Source organism: Notothenia rossii, assembly GCF_949606895.1.
Source record: "Notothenia rossii genome assembly, chromosome: 9".
Taxonomy (NCBI): domain Eukaryota; kingdom Metazoa; phylum Chordata; class Actinopteri; order Perciformes; family Nototheniidae; genus Notothenia; species Notothenia rossii.
Window position 1 is genome coordinate 61,838,055 of NC_136907.1, and position 19,637 is coordinate 61,857,691.

General features: G+C 41.3%; 1 protein-coding gene and 1 long non-coding RNA gene across 3 annotated transcripts in view; both read left to right on the forward strand.

The window, feature by feature from the left end:
• LOC307018183 lies at positions 1 to 10,829 on the forward strand. Its single transcript, XR_013802360.1, has 4 exons — positions 1 to 693; positions 807 to 1,051; positions 7,506 to 7,559; positions 9,590 to 10,829. It is a non-coding gene; the product is annotated as an uncharacterized lncRNA (long non-coding RNA).
• A 2,447-nt stretch (positions 10,830 to 13,276) lies between these two features.
• The window catches only part of LOC307018167 (neurocan core protein-like), a 45,894-nt gene continuing 39,533 nt past the window's right edge, over positions 13,277 to 19,637 (forward strand). Inside the window, exon 1 of one of the 2 annotated variants that reach the window (XM_079648290.1) lies at positions 13,277 to 13,643. The gene's annotated coding sequence lies outside the window, so the exon portion shown is untranslated. The remainder of the gene's footprint in view (positions 13,644 to 19,637) is intronic. The other variant, XM_079648291.1, reaches the window with a different exon arrangement.

The window sequence follows — 19,637 nt, forward strand, 5'->3', positions numbered from 1 at the left end:
TATGTACAGTATGAGCTTAATATGAATGATGAACTGTGTTAAAAGAAATTGTAGCACTCTAAGGAACATATGAAATGCAATAATGCAATAACAGTGCAATAATGAAATTAAATTACATCAAACTTTATTTTCACTCAAACAGTACAGGCACATATGATATATTGCACAGCATAAAGAGATCATGTAAATTGTGCATTATGTAAACAACAGACAACTGTTGGCTCCTGTGGGCATGACCTAAATAAGGCAGTTTATTTTGGTTTTATGCTGGGCCACGTCGTCATGTTATCCTCCCAGTTTTGCACTGAATTCGGGTGGGGGAGAGTAACGCCATCTCCAGTCAAAGAAGTAGAATCGTGTTCCCAAGCTAGCATCACTGTTAGCATCGAAATCGCTGTGTTTACACCAGCGCCCGTCTGACTGTTTACATCGGTTTACACCGACAGACGCTGTGCAAAAGACTTCCGGCGGAAATGAAGTGCATTTGTGTAGTGTCATGGCGCTACCCGTGTTTTGGCGCGTAAACTTGTCTATAGGAACATCCTAAAATCAACAGCCAGCCCAATTAAAGGGTCAAGTAAAGAGGCGGGGCTTAGTCACAAGCTGCTGGTGACGCGCTGTGGAGAGAGACGCCGGCTGAACCAGCGACCACCTGAGTAGTAGTAGTACAGCAGCAAACATTTCCACAACTAAGTGATTAACGATTAAATATGTTTAGACCTATACAAAATTGGATGCTTGTGCATTGTGACCAAATGTTTACAGTGTAAAATACATGTTGTGTTGCATTAACCCTTATCCCTTAGCATTAACCGGATGTATGATGTTTCGACCCAAGCTGTTAAAACTTCAAGAGGAAGCATTCACTTTTGCTCGGCCGAATATTCGGATTCAGCAGGATGTGTGCAAGAGGGGAAGATCGGGAAAGCTCTACTGACCACCATGGAGACGAGGGTCCTACTCCTGCCTGCTGTTGCTGCTGTTTTTTCTCAGCTGGATATCCAATGCCCCGCTTCCGCTCTTCTACCCCCCCTGACTACTCCAGGGAGTGGTAAGTACTAATACACTTGCAAGTGCTTTATTTTTCTGCTTCAACAAGTGAAACGGCCTTAAAGTTTTATGCCTGCTGCCAAGCAACACCACAGGCCTGCAACGAGCGTTTTGTTTACATTTTGGTTTTAGTTGCACAACGAGTGTGTTTCTGGGTGTTTGGGCCCCCAGTGTAATGTTGATGTTCACATGTTTAAATGTGTTTTACTTATTGATACTGCATCTTCATTAAAAGTGGCAGATGAAGATTTAAGAGAAACAGCTATTTTTCAGAACAGGTTCTGAATAATAGCTTATAATCATTGTTCTTGTTTTCTGTGTTTTTAATCCTGGAATTATTCTTATTTGCATTAATGTTGTAAGTAACCTGAATGAATATTTATTGTGTCTCACGTCATCACTGGTAATTAAGATTTTATTATAACTGTAAGTAAGATGCAAAATAACACAAACTAAATAAGGTGTATATAACTTCAATACGCATTACTAATCTAGTCGAGGCAAAAGTAGTTATTTAAATAGCAGGAAAGGGCACAGTTATTTAAAAGTACAGGTAGCAGCGTATATGTTTATGATGGACATGAATGTGATCCACTGGCACTCGACCATTCATCTGAAGAGGAAAGGTATTTGTTTTCTGTGAATTTATCCTTTTGATCTTCACTTATATCATCTATTTTTATATATGTTTCCCCCCCAATTCTATTGTTCATGTAAAGCACTATTGTACCATTGTTTTGACAAGTGCATGCATAAAGAAAGGTTTGCTTGGACCATCACTTATCATGTGACACCGCTTTACTCCACTAGATGGCCCTAAAACATCACCATCTGAGCTGCTACAGCAGCATCTGAGTTTTCTCCCCTGTTCTGGTTCCTTTATGAGAAAGATGACATACATTAAAACCCTTCTGCTTTTTGTCAATAGAGGGAAGACCGAAGATATTTTATTTAAAACACAGAGCAACAACAAAGACTTTCAAAAGCTCAACAGCATTTCTCAGTTTAAATTCTCACATTTAGTCTGACAGTTAGGCGTCTTCTGTGTCAGAGGTTTTACAAAAGTTAGGGGAGCGATGTCATCACTTTCTGCCTGCTTGGTCAAACTGACCCTAAAGGTGTAATTTACTGGAGCACCGAGGAGAAGCAGCAGCAATTTCGTGTCCTTCTAGAAAGTTGCTCCTAACATTTATTAGCACAGAAGTGACAGCATAGAGCAAGAAAAGGGAGCTGTGGCTGTGAGAAACAGTGGTTGCATTGCAGTGATGAGACCATTAGCGGCACAGTGCTGCACAGGGAGTAGACAGAGGGCAAAAGAAGGCGACCTAAAATCAGGACTTGGTGAATGTCAAAGTTCAAATCTCCAAAGGCTGCTGAGGTTTCAATTAGACTGACCTTTTATACCCGGTAGGTTAGAGAACAGTGATCAATGGGATTGTGAGGAGGCTGAGCAGGTGTGTGTGGATGTGTGTGCAAAGGTATACAAGCCTTAAACTTACAAAAAAATCAATATAATTCTGGGGAAAACATAAATGTGCCTCTGCTGTTCTTTTGCTTTAAGGTATCTGAGTGTTGTTGAGTCAAGGACGATGTGATGGTGATTTGCAGCAGTGTGGAGCATGAATATTTCTGCTGCTGAACAATTTACTGGCCTTTCTGCGTAATTCTCACTCAACACGTCCCCCTCACCCAGCCAGGCAGACAGCAACAACACAACAGAGACAGAAGAGTAAGATGTTAAGAGTCTAGTGGACAAATGAAGGACGACCAGGTTCCTCCGAATAACAATGAGGCATGAAGGGCAAGTTTGAGAGCTAATGGTGTGTGAGCAGGGCCATCCCTGGCCAACCCTGGCCTGCCCAAGCGACATTGTAAGATGAGCCCCCCCCCCCCCCCCAACCAACAGGAGTGAACCATTTGTTTTGGGAAATAAAGTACTCTGCAAATATAATTCCTGTTTATTATTATTATCAACAAAGTTACTTTTTTATACAGTGAGGTAAATGGTAAACTTCGCCGACATCTCTTTACCTGCACTAGTGGCCGTATCAAAGCCGTGATTGATCAGTTGTCGATTCATTGCAATGGTGTCGGGTTACAGACGTGCTCCCCTTGTCACCTCTCACTCTCGCGTGTCAGCGGGGGGGAACTGCGCTGAGAACTGCACACAAGCCGAGCTCATAAGCCGAGGCCCCCTGCACAATGTGAGGCCCTGTGCAGCCTGCATGATCGGCCTGTAGGGAGGGACGGCCCTGTGTGTGAGTGAGTAAGAGGGAAAGAGGATTTAGGTAACATCATTTATTTTTGTTCTAAATGCTCATCCTCAGCTGTTGACGTTTGTGGGGAATTGTATTGCTCCAAAACTTGTTGCTGTGATGTTACTTGTTCCTTTTCCTAAGCTAGACGGCAGCAGGTTAGCTTAGCGCAACGACTGGAATAAATGGGAAATTGCTAGCGGGTCACTGTCCAAACCAAACCAACCAACCAGCACCTCTGAAGCTCAAACATGATACATAAATCTAGTAAGCAACACTCCATTTAACATGGGGAATTTCCCCTTTACCCTTCTGAAGTATCTACAGATAAACAAATGAGATGGTAATAAGTTAGCTATAGATTGGCTGGTTGGCATATTTCTAAAGACTTTGAACACAGCCAGGCTAGCTGTTTCCACTCTTCGTGCTAAGCTATAGGCTAATTTGATCCCCACAGGAACTTCTGGACAAACATGAAACTGTTATCAGGCTTCTCATTTGACCAACAAGTCCTCCGAATTAAACAACAAAATACATTCTTAGTGAGCCCCTTTTGTTGTATGACATCTTTTGTCTGAGCATTGTCAATCATTATTTATGGAAAGAGACATTGCTGTTCAGTTTTTTTAATATCTTTTTGTTTTGCCTCTTACCTGAAGCTAAGTGCCATATTTTGATCCTTAAAATCGAGAATTTACTTTACGACCCACATCTCTAAAACAAGGTCAGAGTTGTGTATATTGTCTTATTAAGGAGTAAAAATAAAAAAAACAATAACCGGAAACAAACTGTGTATAGTCCCTCATGTTAAAGTACAACGCTTTGTTGACCAATCCACGCTCTATAACACCTAAGTTCCCCCTTTGCCCCCATTATAATTCCTATGAGCACAACCAGATGTTGCCATTCTGCTTGGAAGGACAGTTAGCAAATTAGCGTTACTTCCCAAAATGTTTGACTATTCCTTTCAGGAGACTCCCAGATTTCCTGTTACATCAACCTGACTGCGTAGTTAGAGTCGGCACAGGATCTTATAGCTCTAATTGGCACTTTAGCAGTTGTGCCTTCAAGATGAGAAATATTTCCGGTGGAGTTGCGTGCTTTAAAAAATATGTTGGATTCACGCTGTGTTAATGTTCTGACAAGCCAAATGCGTTGTAATTGGGATAAACAAACAGATGGGGATTTTCATTAGGCGTTAAAGATGGGTGTGTGTGTGAAAGAGAGATAGAACGGGAGAGAGGAAGTTCATTTACGTTTTTCAGACTTAATACGCTTTTGTGAACTCGGAATCACCAGTTTGAAAGATTCTCTGTTTATTGCAAAGCATCTTTATAGAAATTGCAGTGCTACAACTGTGAAAAAGTGCTTTTTGTATCCAATTGATCTCACATTTAATCCCCATGCTGATAGGTCTGCTGGAAGCAATCTGTTTTAGCCTTTATCATTATAATTTGATCTGATTTGCTTTTCACTCCTGGGCTACACTCCTCTTGTATTTGCAGTCATTTTAAATAGCTACGGTCCGTGTTTTCCATTCGAAAAAGGATGCAGAGGAGGAGGCTGATAGCAGACAGGGAAATAGCATAATGGTAGGCTACACGCAAGGTGTTCACTCCATTCATATTGTCTTGAACATCAGCCTGCTGAGACTTCATTTGTCGGCACAGAGAGGAAGTGGAGCATCATGTTTGTAAGCAACTTGTTTTCCAAACAGAGTGAGGCTGGGAAAAAGACCTGGTTGATGAAACGGGGTTAACAAAAGAGTTAAGTAGGTTAAGGAATGAGAGTGCATATCTATGTGATCATTTAGTCAAATTCCCCTAAGTGTCAGAGAGGCAGAGTGAGGCAATACGACTGAAACACAGGCTATCAGGACAACTGGGGCAAGTCTCACCTGCAGCGATGAGGATATAAACAGCTAGATTACTTCTGGAGTTAGGATGAGTCCTAGCTGGGTTGCAGGAGAGAGGCGTGAAGATGAGCAGAATTCATGGCAAATGTTTTAGGTCTAAGTTGAACCAGGAAGTTCTGTAAGCTGTCACGTATGTTTATAAAAGTATGCTCGGTTTGAAAGGTTAATTTAAACCTTTTTTCCCTCCTAGAGTGAGGAGAGAATTTGTACCTATACCATACATTACATATTGGACCTATCTAATGTTGCGGCACGTCTCCTGAAGTTCAAATCCCCCACCCCCCACTCCAGAGATGCTTGATTGGAGTCCTTTGTTTTCTTCAGTAATATAGTGTCATCACTTTGTAACAATTGTGCTTGTATTAGCTAGCACTCTAACACATTGTACATGATTTGCGTAGGGGCAGGACATCTCCAAGCGGTTGACCAATCAGAGCAGACCTTGCTCTTCTTTCAGACAGAGGTTGAAAAGAGGTGTTGCAGCACAGGCAGTATGAGAAAAATATAGCATTTTTTTAACATTAAAACTTGCAAACATGTCACGGTAGAGACACAAACTACAATCATGAACCAGAAAAATTAGCATAATCAAACAAGTTAGTGTGACAAGTGTAGACAATATGTATGGTATGATGTATTGTTGTCATTTATTTAACTGTGGCAATGCTAATTGTGTGTGTGTGTGTGTGTGTGTGTGTGTGTGTGTGTGTGTGTGTGTGTGTGTGTGTGTGTGTGTGTGTGTGTGTGTGTGTGTGTGTGTGTGTGTGTGTGTGTGTGTGTGTGTGTGTGTGTGTGTGTGTGTGTGTGTGTGTGTGTGTGTGTGTGTGTGTGTGTGTGTGTGTGTGTGTGTGTGTGTGTGTGTGTGTGTGTGTGTGTGTGTGTGTGTGTGTGTGTGTGTGTGTGTGTGTGATATTGTAATAGGTGAATGCACTGACAGCAGAGCTTTTTCTTTTTACAACTCTGTGGTTTTTATTTGCTGCTGTGAAGCGAGAGACTGCCGCAGATTCCTGATGAAAGCAGTAGGAGGACGAAGCTGAGTGCCACACAGACCACATATGCTGCACAGGAGAGCTCATTAGACACACACACACACACACACACACACACACACACAGAGACAAACACATCAATTTAGTCATAGCCAGATGCCCAAATTGTCCCTGTGAATGTACACACACACACACACACACACACACACACACACACACACACACACACACACACACACACACACACACACACACACAGCTGCTCCTCCATACATGACCTGAATTTTAAACGCCAAGGTAGATCAGCACCTAATTGAGCATGTAAAGTGTGTGTGTGTGTGTGTGTGTGTGTGTGTGTGTGTGTGTGTGTGTGTGTGTGTGTGTGTGTGTGTGTGTGTGTGTGTGTGTGTGTGTGTGTGTGTGTGTGTGTGTGTGTGTGTGTGTGTGTGTGTGTGTGTGTGTGTGTGTGTGTGTGTGTGTGTGTGTGTGTGTGTGTGTGTGTGTGTGTGTGTGTGTGTGTGTGTGTGTGTGTGTTTAATTAAAAGCTTTGCACATCAGCCAAACTGTAAGACGAGCTCAGATGTAGGCGCAAACAAAACAACTCTGAAACCGAACACAAATCTTCAAAGAAAATAGTAATACAAAAAATAACTTCTCCTAAGAACTAGCCTCATTCTGTCCCAGTAGTGGCTCAAACATTTGTACTATCGTTGTAAAAAGCATTTTATATTTGGGAGCTTCTATCTTCTTCTCTCCTCACCTCCCACACATTCTCTTTTCTCCTGTCTGCTAAAGGTCCCTCCACTCCTATTTATTATCCTTTTTATTCAGTCCACAAAATACAATTATGAATCTGAAAATGAGTATTATATGGCCCCTTTAAGTCATGGTCTTAACAGATAGCATCCGCAAATGTTTTCTCAGTTGTCAAGGAGATGGTGAGCGTAATTAAAAATGTTCTGTCGTTAAACTTAATCTTCTATCTTTGACTAAACACGCCTGTGTGAGGTCAAAGATAGAAGTTATTCTTCTCGAGGTAACTTGAGGTCGGGGAAACAATGTTTAACTATAAAACAGCCAAATGAATTTAATTGACTGTGTGAACACATCGTTTTGAATGACTTAATTTTTAACAGATTTGATCTTGTTTAATGATAGTATCTGGTATAGGGTATATGTAACCCTAATATTAGGTTATTTCATTAGAACTAAATCAAATAACCTAATATTGTAACTTATATCAACACGTTGTTGTGCTTTTCTCTGGCCTCCGTAATGTTTACTCATCTCACCCAGGACCACGGGAGTGAAGATCATGTTGGAGCAAAGGAGACATCTCTGATTAATAAGGCAAGTAGCATTCATCCTCCAGTAACATTAACGTCTGCACAAAATGTTTTGCTAGGCAATGTGGTAGAGGTTATGATATTTCAAAAACATGTAACTGTTCTTTATAGTCATTCCAATTCATCCTCTCTGCAACAAACATTTCTGTACAACATTTGTATCAGAGTCCATCCAATAGTTGAGATATTTACTCTGGATCAAAGTCATATTGTTATTCAGATCCTTAATGCAGTGGTTCTCAAACTTTTTCTGTCAGGCCCCCCCTTTGGAGAAAAAAAAAAGGTGGGACCCCCCAACACAAGTCAGGCTCAGTAGCGGCGCAGGAGATTTATTTTGGGGGTGCTGTGGGGTAGCTTGACGTTTCATAGAGGGTTCTCAAACATTTAGGGTTTCCCATTAATGTACCGGTCGCTACAGTGGAATTTTCTACTGCAACAATCCCCACGCATATACACAATGTACCCGCAACTGTTACAATGAAGGCTCGATAATCAGCTCACGGCATATAGGTGTAAGCAGGGGTAAAGTGCTATTTGTATAGGTGGTGTATGGACCTCACATAGGGGGGTCCGGGGGCAAGCTCCCCCGGGAAGATTTTTGAATATTGAAGTTAAAAGCATCAATCTGGTTCACTTTGAGAGCAAAATGAAGAGATCTATGGATACATCTCTCAACACCCATATGAAACAGAACTGTAAACAGATTTACTTTTTCTTTATGGATATTTTACAAATCACTCCCTTTTAAACTTTATTCTTTTTTTAATGTCATATTATTTCAAAACTGTTTTTAATTTATTCTCTTATTTTTTTTATAATGATCATATAAACGTGTGCCTCGGAAATAATTTACATTACAATACATTAATGGTGACCAAAACGTTTGAGACCCACTGAGATAATACTGAGAGAGCCCTTTAGCTCACTGAGCCTCTCAGTCTGACAGGAGAGGACTCTCCTCCACCTTGTTGTTGAAAAAACTCTTTATATCCGTTAGCGTAGCTCGCTAGCACCAGAAGCTAACAACAACGATCTCCGGTACCGGTGCTCTCTCTCTCTCTCTCTCTCTCGCGCACGCACACAAAATGGCTCGTTCCACACACACACAGAGCCGAGCTTTAATGAAACACAGAGATCCAGACGTAATAGTACTGTACTGCATCATATTATTTTCGAATCAATCATTTTTCAAAATATGATTCTTTTTTTTCTTTTTTTTTAATAACCATTTTTCCTCCTGGTCTCTCGCGCCCCCCCCTGTCATGCCCCTGCGCACCCCCCACTTTGAGAACCACTGCCTTAATGTATGGTTTGGTCATTATACAATATTTCAATTCAAACACAAACAGTATGAGGCACTAAATCAGTGACTTACTGACTGCATTATCAGCACCATGGACAGCACTACACCTTAAACAAGCAAGACGTCTGCCTGCATCTGTGTGGATGTTATTCTACTCTTGCATCTCTATTACTTTCCAGTAACACAGAGTGGGCTTTACACCCTGTAAGTCAACTATTTAGACTTGGCATCCACCACACATGAAGCCTTTAATCATACCTGTAATATAAATCGATGTCACCCCATCGATCTTATAAAATGAGGGCATCAAGTTGGGAAGTAACAGATTATGTAAATTGATTACCAAAATCTGTAATGACTATCCTCCCAGATCAGATAAAAAAAATGGATTAGATTTAATGATGGCATTTTCTTTTTCTTTTTTTTGTATCCTCCATTTGGAGATGGTATTGCCATTTTTTAAAATTACTCCCTGTTTTAGTAACAATGAAGGGCTCCTGAAGTGCTCATTCTAAAACAAAGAAAAGCAACCCTTCTTAGTTTCAGGTGATAACATACTCATGAACTCATTTGCTCTCTACTGCTGTGAGAGTTGCCGAGGAAATGTTGTTGTACTTTGTATAATGACAAATAAAGATATATTCTATATTATATGAAAACTAACAAATAAATATGATATCACATTTCTGCAAGTACATCCCCCTAAATCCTACACACTGCTCCTTTCAAAGTGTTCCTGTGGTAAGGCAGAGTGGAGGTATCCCATGTGGTTATCATCGTCGCCCGCCCCGTCTCCCGGACTTCCTCCATGACTGCTCTGCTGCCGCCCAGATGGGGCCTCTTGGTTCGCAAACACTTAAACGCAGCATGGTGGCTAAACCCAGTCGGAACAACTGCTGAGTTTATAAAATCCAGTTTAAACTTCTCTCTACTGCGAGATATCCTGTTTCCTCTCTTTTTATGTGGCTTGGTTACTGGCCTGTTTGATCTCTTCACATTAACAGCAACCCCATAAAAACCCATGAAGAAGGAGCCTGCCCTGCAAATGATAAACAAACACAGGAACCCAAACACACCACATCTATCAGGGTGAGAAAATCACGACGCTACCGGAAGCCTCATTACGCTCCCTGTTCTCTACAGAGGGCAGCCGGTGTTGCTTGGCTGTCTTATGTAGCTCCCGTTAAGATGCTATAATAGCTTTCCAGAAGTCATTTTTGTGTCACCATCTTCATCCTGCCTCCCTTGTGTATTGTGTGTTCCTCATTGTGTGTGGATGGCTGCTCCCTTGCTGGAGAGTGATTGACATTGTTTGTCTCTTTGGCGAGGCGCCTGGCATTTCTAAAAGTCACAGCTCGCATTAAGCCTGAGCCAAGCCTGCTTGCATGTGAGTGAATGTGTGTTGGTCTGCATAAATTAGTGACTATATGAGCAGTGGATGGGCAATACATGCTGTACAACTGTCATTTGAAGTTTCATCTCATAAATGTTGAACATAAATCCTGGTATAAACTTGCACTTCCTGCTGTGAAATATATTATATTTAGAAGTCAGAATATTTCTGTTTAGCCGTAGCTTTGCATTGTTCTCTCAAATATCGTACAGCTACAAACACACATAAAACAACACGATACACTGCTGTGAAATAAGATCATTGTCTGAGGGCACTATGGGCAACACATCTATAATAACCTTTAAGCATATTGCATTGTAGGCAGGAAACAGTATATAAAGAATGATAGCCTCTTTTATGCAGCTCTTCTGTCTATGTGCTTTGTTCTCGCTCTGAATTGACCCGTGATTGGCCAGATCTCCCATCACAGGGGAGTGTTTCTGAATCTTGAAAGCAGAGCCATGATGAGTACCACTTGAATAACAATATGGTGAGAGGTTATTATGGAGTTTGCCAAAAATATGTTGTCTACCCTCTCTTTAAAGTTGCAGTAATTGTTTTGTCGCTACATGGGAGAAGTGAGAGTCTGTTATCACTGACACCTAATTACATTGCAAAGTAGTAATGTTGATAAAATGATATATATTCCTAAAACTTCCTGAAATGTACACAAAACAATCAGCATACACATATTAAAAATGGTTATGCAGCAGTATTTATAAACTCAGAAAGTGGAGACACACCTGCAAAAATATCAAATTAGACATTTTTCTGGGAACTCTTCTGGGGGAGGGGGGGGGGGGGGTGTAAACAAGGTTGACTGTACAGGGAAAGACTTGTTATAATTCAGCCGGAAATTGATTCCCTGGAATTGTAGCTGAGGGCAGATTGTATTTCCACTGTGGCACTGATCTGTTTCCAGTCCACAGAGGTATGGGAGTTTTCCAATAACAAGTATTGATCCAGTCCATTACTGTTATTGAACAGTGTAGCCTTACAGTTTGTGGTCTTATGACACATATTACTAAGATTGATGGAAGTTGTCTCCTTCTCTGTTCTCGTCGCAGAACTGACAATGAAATACAAATATGAATAAGTGCACCTCTAGTTAACACCAAAGCTTTTCTTTCTGTCAGCACATAAATCTGCAGGATGGATGTGCCGTGCGGAGTGAATACACGAGACACTCTATTTGTGACAACAAAGCAGGAGCCTGCAAAAATATATTCTAGGCAAATGTTTGTTCATTCAACCATCTAAATACATCATCGTAATCTCTCTGTGTTTCATTCTTTTCTTTGTAACACAGAATACATCAAAAGACCTTCCAATAATCTCCTTTTCTGATGCAGAAATTCATATTTAAAAAAGGCTGTTTGATGTCTCAGTGAACATATTTGAGTGATATTTAATCATAGTGTGTTATCAAATTTGAAGTTGGGTTTGCCTAATAACCGTTTGTTCTTGGTTTAGGTTTTTGTTGGCTTTAATAATAATAATAATAATAATAATACATGACACTTATATAGCGCTTTTCTAGGAACTCAAAGACGCTTTAACAGAGAGGGATATAATAAACAATGACGAGTTTTATGAGACAGTTGGACAAAACACTGCATTCACAGGAACTTAGGATCTGAAAGAATAGAAGCTAATAAGCTTTAACACTGATGCTTTGGTATTTGCTTTACAAGAAAACCCATTTACAATAAAAACATTATTTTTTTACAGACATGTTTGTTGACGTGGGCCTTCTTTGGTGCTGTGAAGGACGAACCAGGCAGTGGGGGATTTATCCAACTCTTACTGCGTCTCTGAACAGGAGGAGGGCCAGAACGAGATGAACAAGATCTAAACTGAACGTTTTACTGCAAAGGCCTCAGGAAACTGCTCCAGGGAGCTCTACTGCACAAAACACCCCTGTGTGCACTATCAAATGGAAGTATTCCTTATGTCTTTTCGTATATATATATTTCAAAATTCAGCCTGATAAGTACCTTTGGAAACTGGATACACTACAAATTGAAATAAAGTTGAACAACATTTGGGTTAAAATGGGGTTAAATGAATGTTGCAAGTCAAAACCAAAAGCTTTTTCAGTTGCCTGGCTTTGATTTGTATCATTTAAAGCGTCAACACTGATACATTTACAATTATAAAAATGTTACCTTTATTATTTTAAACCAACTCTTTACAAGGCCTCAAATAAACAGACAAAAGTGCTATTTTCATCAAATATTTCCGTTTTGAATGAATGTGATTACCATGATTAGTGGCTCTACTAGGATTCCAAAAAACAACTCCTGCCTCTATCACAGAAGGGAAAAGATGCATAATTCAAAACCATCTCGAGCGACAGACTGCAGAAGTACAGTTTGATGAGTGTGCTACTCTTCTGCACTCTTTAGTTATCATTGAGAGGAATCGGTGTCTGGACCTGCAGCGAGTCAGACGGCCAGAGCTGCCACCAGCAACAAACAAGCTCTTCTTCATAATGTGCTAATGAAGAAGACTGTTGGGTGTGTATTGACCCGGCTGCAGTGTAGAGATGTTGGCTGTTGCCAGGTTGCGAGCTGCGGCTGAGGCAGCTGTGTTATCACATTGAATCCTGCTCAGCATCAGTCAAAATGTTATTCCTGCACACATTAATTGGGTAGATACAGTATGCTCTTTCTTTCTTTTTATCTCATTAGAGCAGAAGGCCTGAGGGCTATATGTGATTACACAAGTTCAGTTGATTCACAGGAGCAGTGTATAACAGAGGATGTGACATGAGGATATCAGGGGGTTTAGCTGATGGCCAGACTGTCATGGTAAGCTCATGGGTAAATTTGAATTTAATTTACAGGCACGGGATCAACCTTTGAGGTTTATGTAGGAATCGGATTATGGTCATAAAAGTACATCCCCCCCCCCCCCCTCTCTCTTCTATACACCCCCTCCCTCCCTGTGTCTCCCCCTCTTTGAATGGGGGCGCTGGAGCCGTCTGCCTGTCACCGCTTGCCTCTTTGTTCAAACTGATCTTGCTTCTCTCCCTCAGCGTTGATGCTGGCGAGGAGGGGGTCGGAGGCAGCACCTTGCTGTGTGTGTGTATGTGTGTGTGTGCGCATATATTCCGATCTGGCAGATATCGGTGTGTGTGTGTGAGAGGAATGAACGGCGCATAGGCTGCAGCTCAGCGAGGCGAGGATAACGTTGGAGAAGGAGTGAAAAGTCCAAGTCGTGGAGCGCTGGTGCTCACGCTCACCCGGTCTGGTCTGCTCCGCAAAGTGCTGTTTCACCCCTGTTTCTCCGTGTCTGCACCCTGTGGGAGCTTTGGGGAGCACCTGCACTGAGGAGAGCACCTTCCTCAGGATTGCACCATTGGGACGCGTCTCGGTTTATCAGAAAAGGTAAGAATGAAGTGACGGAAATAATTCGCTTCGCATGCGTGGCTGGCTTTATGAAATCAATCATTTGGTCGGTGTGGTATTTCAAGTCACTGGGTGTTAGGAGATAGGATTTTAAGTCCGTTCATTTGTTGGTTGCGATATACTAAAAAATAATAATAATCGGAATTTTCAATTAATGCAAAACGTAGTTTTTTCACATTACCCATCCATCCATATCAAATTCTTTGCATATGTTAGTGGTATTTAGTATTTCCCGAGCACCAATCAACGCATTACCCCTCTCATGATTTGAGACGCACACAAATCGCACCCGTTTGGGATATCTTTAATTATTTACAGCTCATAGCTTTTAATATTGCTCTATATTTACGACCCATGTAGAGGCATGCATTAATCATAAATTCAGCAAGTAACCTTGTTGGTGTGTCCTTTACATGGTTTCCTCTCTGGAGAGCTCTTGTCTTCATAAGAACTTTGCTTTAGATGCGTATACATATTTTTAAATCATCCTGTACAGATGATACAATCAAAAGACAAGGGGGAGGGCGCCTTCTGTTGACTGATGCAATTGTGGAAGCAGATCTGAACACTTGAACAGGTGTTTGTGAAATCTATTATGTAAATCAGAGTAATTTGGTGAACAAACAACATGTGTTGAATAACTGCCAAATTCAGATCTTATGTTGGTCCACCTCCAGAGCTGTCACCTGGGCAGGAGATCAAAGACCCTGTGAGGTATAGAAACTGGATTATCAGTGATCACACAGTATTTTATCCTTACATCAAAGTCTCTGCGCCTTGTAAACTAACTTTGGAAATACTCAAGTATGGTAAAATGAGTGATTGCCATAGGAAAACATATTTGAAATGCTTGTATTAATGACTTTGTGCTCTGTAAACAAACTGTGGCATTCACACATCACAGTGAAGGAGGAGAACAGTTTGGGTCACCTTGACAAATGAGCTGTATTGTGTGAGAATATAAGGGCCCCTGCTGCCTAATAAAGCCTATTCTGTTTAGGTTCAAAAGACTCCAAAGTCTTTTCTTCTTTGACTTGTTAGTGCGGCAACCACCAACTGTGTGTCAGGATGTGGTTAACCAGGCAACGCCACACTTTAAACCTACCCGAGCTGAGGAAATGTAGCCCATGTGTGAGAGATAACAGAGCAGTAGTGCCTGTGGGATGAGCATTAGGAGACTAGTGAGGAATGAGGCTATGAGGCCCAGCTGAAAGTTTACACCATGCATTTTTCATTCTGTCCGGATGTGTGCATGTGTGTCTTTGAAAGTGCATCCATGAGCCCGGCACGCATACAGTACAGTAGAGATGTGTGTGTGACGACATTCACACGAGCCGAGGGATCAGGGAGCGGTGTTGTGGGGAAGGAAAAGGTCCGTTCAGCTTCCTCGCTGTCTGTTGCTGCACACTTTGCACTTAACCAGTCTCAGTGTTGTTTATCATGTCTGACTCTGAGACGGCTGCAATTCCAGGAGTCACTTTGCATCACTAGGAGATGGGAACAGGAAGTAATGTCTGATGCTTTTAGATACAGGAAAGAAGCGGCAGATCGACAGAAAAAGAATGAGGAGGGTTTTAAGTCATTGTTCAAGCAAAGATGTCAAATGTTACCTTGTTTCTCTCGGTAATTGTGAGAGTTTATAGCTTTTCTTTGTCTTTTTTGACAGTAAACTGAATTATTTTGCATTTAACTGGACAAATAGAAAAAAATATATCTCTATCTTCTAGCATTTTATCAACAAAACCAGTTAAATTAGGAGCAACTGTTATGAACACATATCACAAGTTGCTGCTTTTCTATGCATTACATCATTGTAAGCTCAATGCTTTTCTGTTTTGGGTTGTATGTCGAACAAAACAAAATACTTTGAGACGTCACATTGGGCTTTCGAAATTTGTGGCGGGCCTTTTTCACCATTTTATGACATTCTATAGACTGGGACAGAGAAAACAAACTGCTGTTCAATAGATAATTTAAAAAGTTGTTAGTGATAGGGAATAAAAGGAGGAATGCAATAAGTGAGCAGTTTTGTCTCAAGTCTCGCAGATGGTGTATTTTGAAGAGAAACAAGATCATTCTCTGCCAGGGTTTTATATTATTCTCCATGGTATAAAAGTGCCCTATCCAATATGTCACTCAGGTGATTATGGGGTCCATCCCCCTCTAATGCAGCATTAATAGCTAACAAAATAGCGCCATAAAAATGCAAATCAGAACCGGCGCTCGCTTATACTGACGATCAAAATAAGCTTCACCTCTGAGTCAGCCAAAGGCTTGTTGCTTTATGGCTATACTGACCTGAAAATAAGTAGATTTGGTTTGGATCAGATGCTTGTGATGTACAAAGCAGAAAATGCATCATGCTCCTTTGTTCAGTTTTTACAAGTAGTCATTTGTAAACAGCAGATCCAACTGTGAACTAGACTGTGAACTAAAGTGCGGATTTTATGCTGTGTTTGAACTTTGTGGTGCGTTAACAGCCAGAAGTGGAATTGGCTTTAGACTAACAATGACTTCACAGTGACTGGAGCTGAAACTGTTCACGTTTTCAGCACTGGACAGCTCTCAAATCTCAGAGCCCAACGGTCCCTCCTCAAACATTTGTCAAATAGAAAAAGAGCCCTGAATAGATGTGTTTTGAGTGGCTGGATAGAAACGCAATGGCTTCATCTCTCCCTGGAATATTGAAACCCGAGTGAATCCCCAGTCGACCAGACCCAAAAGGGATTGGGCAGAACCATCCATCAATCAACTCCAGTCTGTAGCCTGGGAGGGACTAAAGCAGCCCACCAGGCCAATCATTACAAGAGTAGAGGAGACCACAGCTGAACAGCTCAGCCACACAAAGAGAAGGGTCCCTCTCTTTGTCTTTGGCCAGAGGCTCTCCTCTAAGGCAGTGACTGGTGCAAGACAAATGTTTGGCTTCGCAGTCGGCTAAGAAGAAGCTCTTTGAGGCTGAACCAAAGTTTGTATCCGCCTATGCAACTCAGAGAGGATTAGAATGATTAGTCACTTTCAAAGAGGTAGCTTATAGCGATTGCTGCTGTGTTTTATATGTATTTGTTTCTCAACGTTCCACCGTTTAAAACATGAACACTCTTTCCTTGAATGAGGACATGGTTTCTGCCACTGTGGGCCTCGGTGGTAAACACTTGAAGGACAGAGTGTTTTTTTGTCTTTCTTCACCTTGTTAATATTCCACAGATTCAGCATGGTATAAAAGCCGAGGATGTTTTTGGATGTGGTCCCAGCACGATGCATAACTATGTTTTTGTCTATTATTTCATGTCATTTCACAGCTAAGCTTTTCCCTGACCACCTTTCCCTGTGGAGGAAAATGTGGTTGTGCTGTGGTGGCCTGATCTATCAATCCTGTGTGTGTGTGTGTGTGTGTGTGTGTGTGTGTGTGTGTGTGTGTGTGTGTGTGTGTGTGTGTGTGTGTGTGTGTGTGTGTGTGTGTGTGTGTGTGTGTGTGTGTGTGTGTGTGTGTGTGTGTGTGTGTGTGTGTGTGTGTGTGTGTGTGTGTGTGTGTGTGTGTGTGTGTGTGTGTGTGTGTGTGTGTGTGTGTGTGTGTGTGTGTGTGTGTGTGTGTGTGTGTGTGTGTGTGTGTGTGTGTGTGTGTGTGGAGCCATAGACTAATATAATTAATATGATAGCTGCGTCTCCTGCACCTTTATTGACTTTGTTACCAAGTGCTGACCTCAGGACCTTCACCTTTGACCTCTGGTGCTTTTACAACCCAGCTGGTGAGAGGCTACTTACGTATATAGATTAGACCTCTGGCTGTAAAATCAATATCCTCTTCAATATTGCTATTTACTTCAACAATTTACCTCAAATGTGCATGATCCTCATTGTCTTTAAATCTGCTTGAACAATAACTATGGATTCAGCATTTTTTTTGCACTTTTTGTTGTTTTGTTTTTCTCATCTTGACTGTTTTGGTTCATCAGCCTCCTGGCAGTTAAACAAACATGGCGACCAGCTGGTAAACATACAGTAGAGCAGTGTTAGGCTGCTTAAGAGTCATACGTCCCCCTCGAGTGGGTGGAGACCAAAAACTGAGCAAACAGCACAGTGGATATTTGACTGAAATATATTCTTATGTGTCGGCTGGATTTCCTCATCAACCTCTATTTTCCTCATCAACCTCTGTATGTAAACACATCTGCCTGACTAACGTATGATAGGCTATAACCATAGCCCCAGGAGGCCAAACATTTAATTGGATTTTTGTCAGTATTTAGTAGATTTAAATGTACATTACTATGCAAAGTACTACTCATACATGTTTGATTTGTTTTATTTAAAAAAATCATTATCACATAAAATGTTTAAGTTATATGACAAACAACAACTAAAAATGTTGTATTAAAGTATTTTAATGTTTTAAATAAATTAATATTTGCTTTACATTAGTATTTTTATTTGTCCTAGACAGACCATTCTGAATAAAATCACTCCAAGGCAAATACTTTACAATTCAACATTATTCTTCTACCAGTGAGGAGGTTCATTGTTAACAAATCACTTGATGTCAGTGTGTGTTCAATCCTTTTTGATGCATTACAGAACAAAGCGATGATTGATTCCACCGAGGTCACTTCCTGGCTCTCCCTCGTTTCTATTTCCTCTAAAAGCTGTTACAATACATCTCACATATTTATGTGCACACCATAGACTGTATATATAATGGTGCACACTTGTAAATAGTGCAGCTTGCTCATATGTCAATCTAATGTATTCAAATAGATTGTTTTGTCCGACTCCCAGTTGGCTTACATACATTGTATCTCATGTAGTGAAACCTACTCCTTTTGCACATGCACACCCAACGATAACACGCGCACGATGGTGCCATAAAGTGGCTGAGAATAAAAAGGTGGAGAGAGAAAATTAGCATCATCCGCTGCAGGTCTGCTGAGTGTCGCTCCACAGCAGCCAGACAGGAAGTCAGAACAGGTGGATGTTATAAGAGCTGTCAATCTCTCACAGGTTTCCACTAATTGGTGATACATGCATTAAACATCACATTGGTGTATTTCCTCTTAGGTTACTGTGCACCAATGAATCATTAAAGAAAACAACAGGAACGCTGTAACTACCTACTTACAGGAACTACTTCACTTGTCGGTTGAGGAGCCTTCAGAGTGATGTGAATTGCCTCCTCTCTGGACCCTACTGCACAAACTTAGAGCCAAATCTAAAGTGGGCCTCTCCTTAGCAAGCTGGTTTAAATAACCTCTGTGTCCATGCCCAGTGAGATCAATGGTGTCTGTGTGAGAGGAAGGAGTGTGTAATCTCCAATCGCAGGGACCAGCTTTCCAGAGTCCTCTCTCCATCTGAAGCCAGCAGAGCTGCATGAGTCATTAGTTGCTTTGAGTGTGATTAGTCAACACACACACACACACACACACACACACACACACACACACACACACACACACACACACACACACACACACACACACACACACAGCCTAACATTACTATACATCATAATATATATCAAGATGCAGCAACTCCTGCAAACAGCAAAATGAAGGAGGGTTATGAAGCTTTAGCTGATTCTCTGAAGAGCTTTCATCATAGCAGAGAAGTAATGTCACAACGGGGATAAAATGACCTTCCTTTCATTCCTCTTCCTCTCCCAGCTCACCACTTTGTCTGTCACTCATCCGGAGCTGTTATTCTGCCGCTCTCTGGAGGTAATAGGTTTGAGAGACATGATTAAAGAAAAAGGGAGGTAGAGAAATCACCTTTTCTGTCAGGTCCCAGGAGCGGAACACAAGAGCCACACTTTGACTCCTTATGGCTAAAACTGGCTCCGTTTCCATCCCGAAGTCTAAGAGAACAGATTTATAAAAAGTCCTCAGCCTCTTTTATTTAGCACCTTTTATTTTTAGATATTAATTCAACTGCTTACTCTTTTCATGGTGCCGTCACCCAAAAAAGACGTTGGAACTTCCTGTA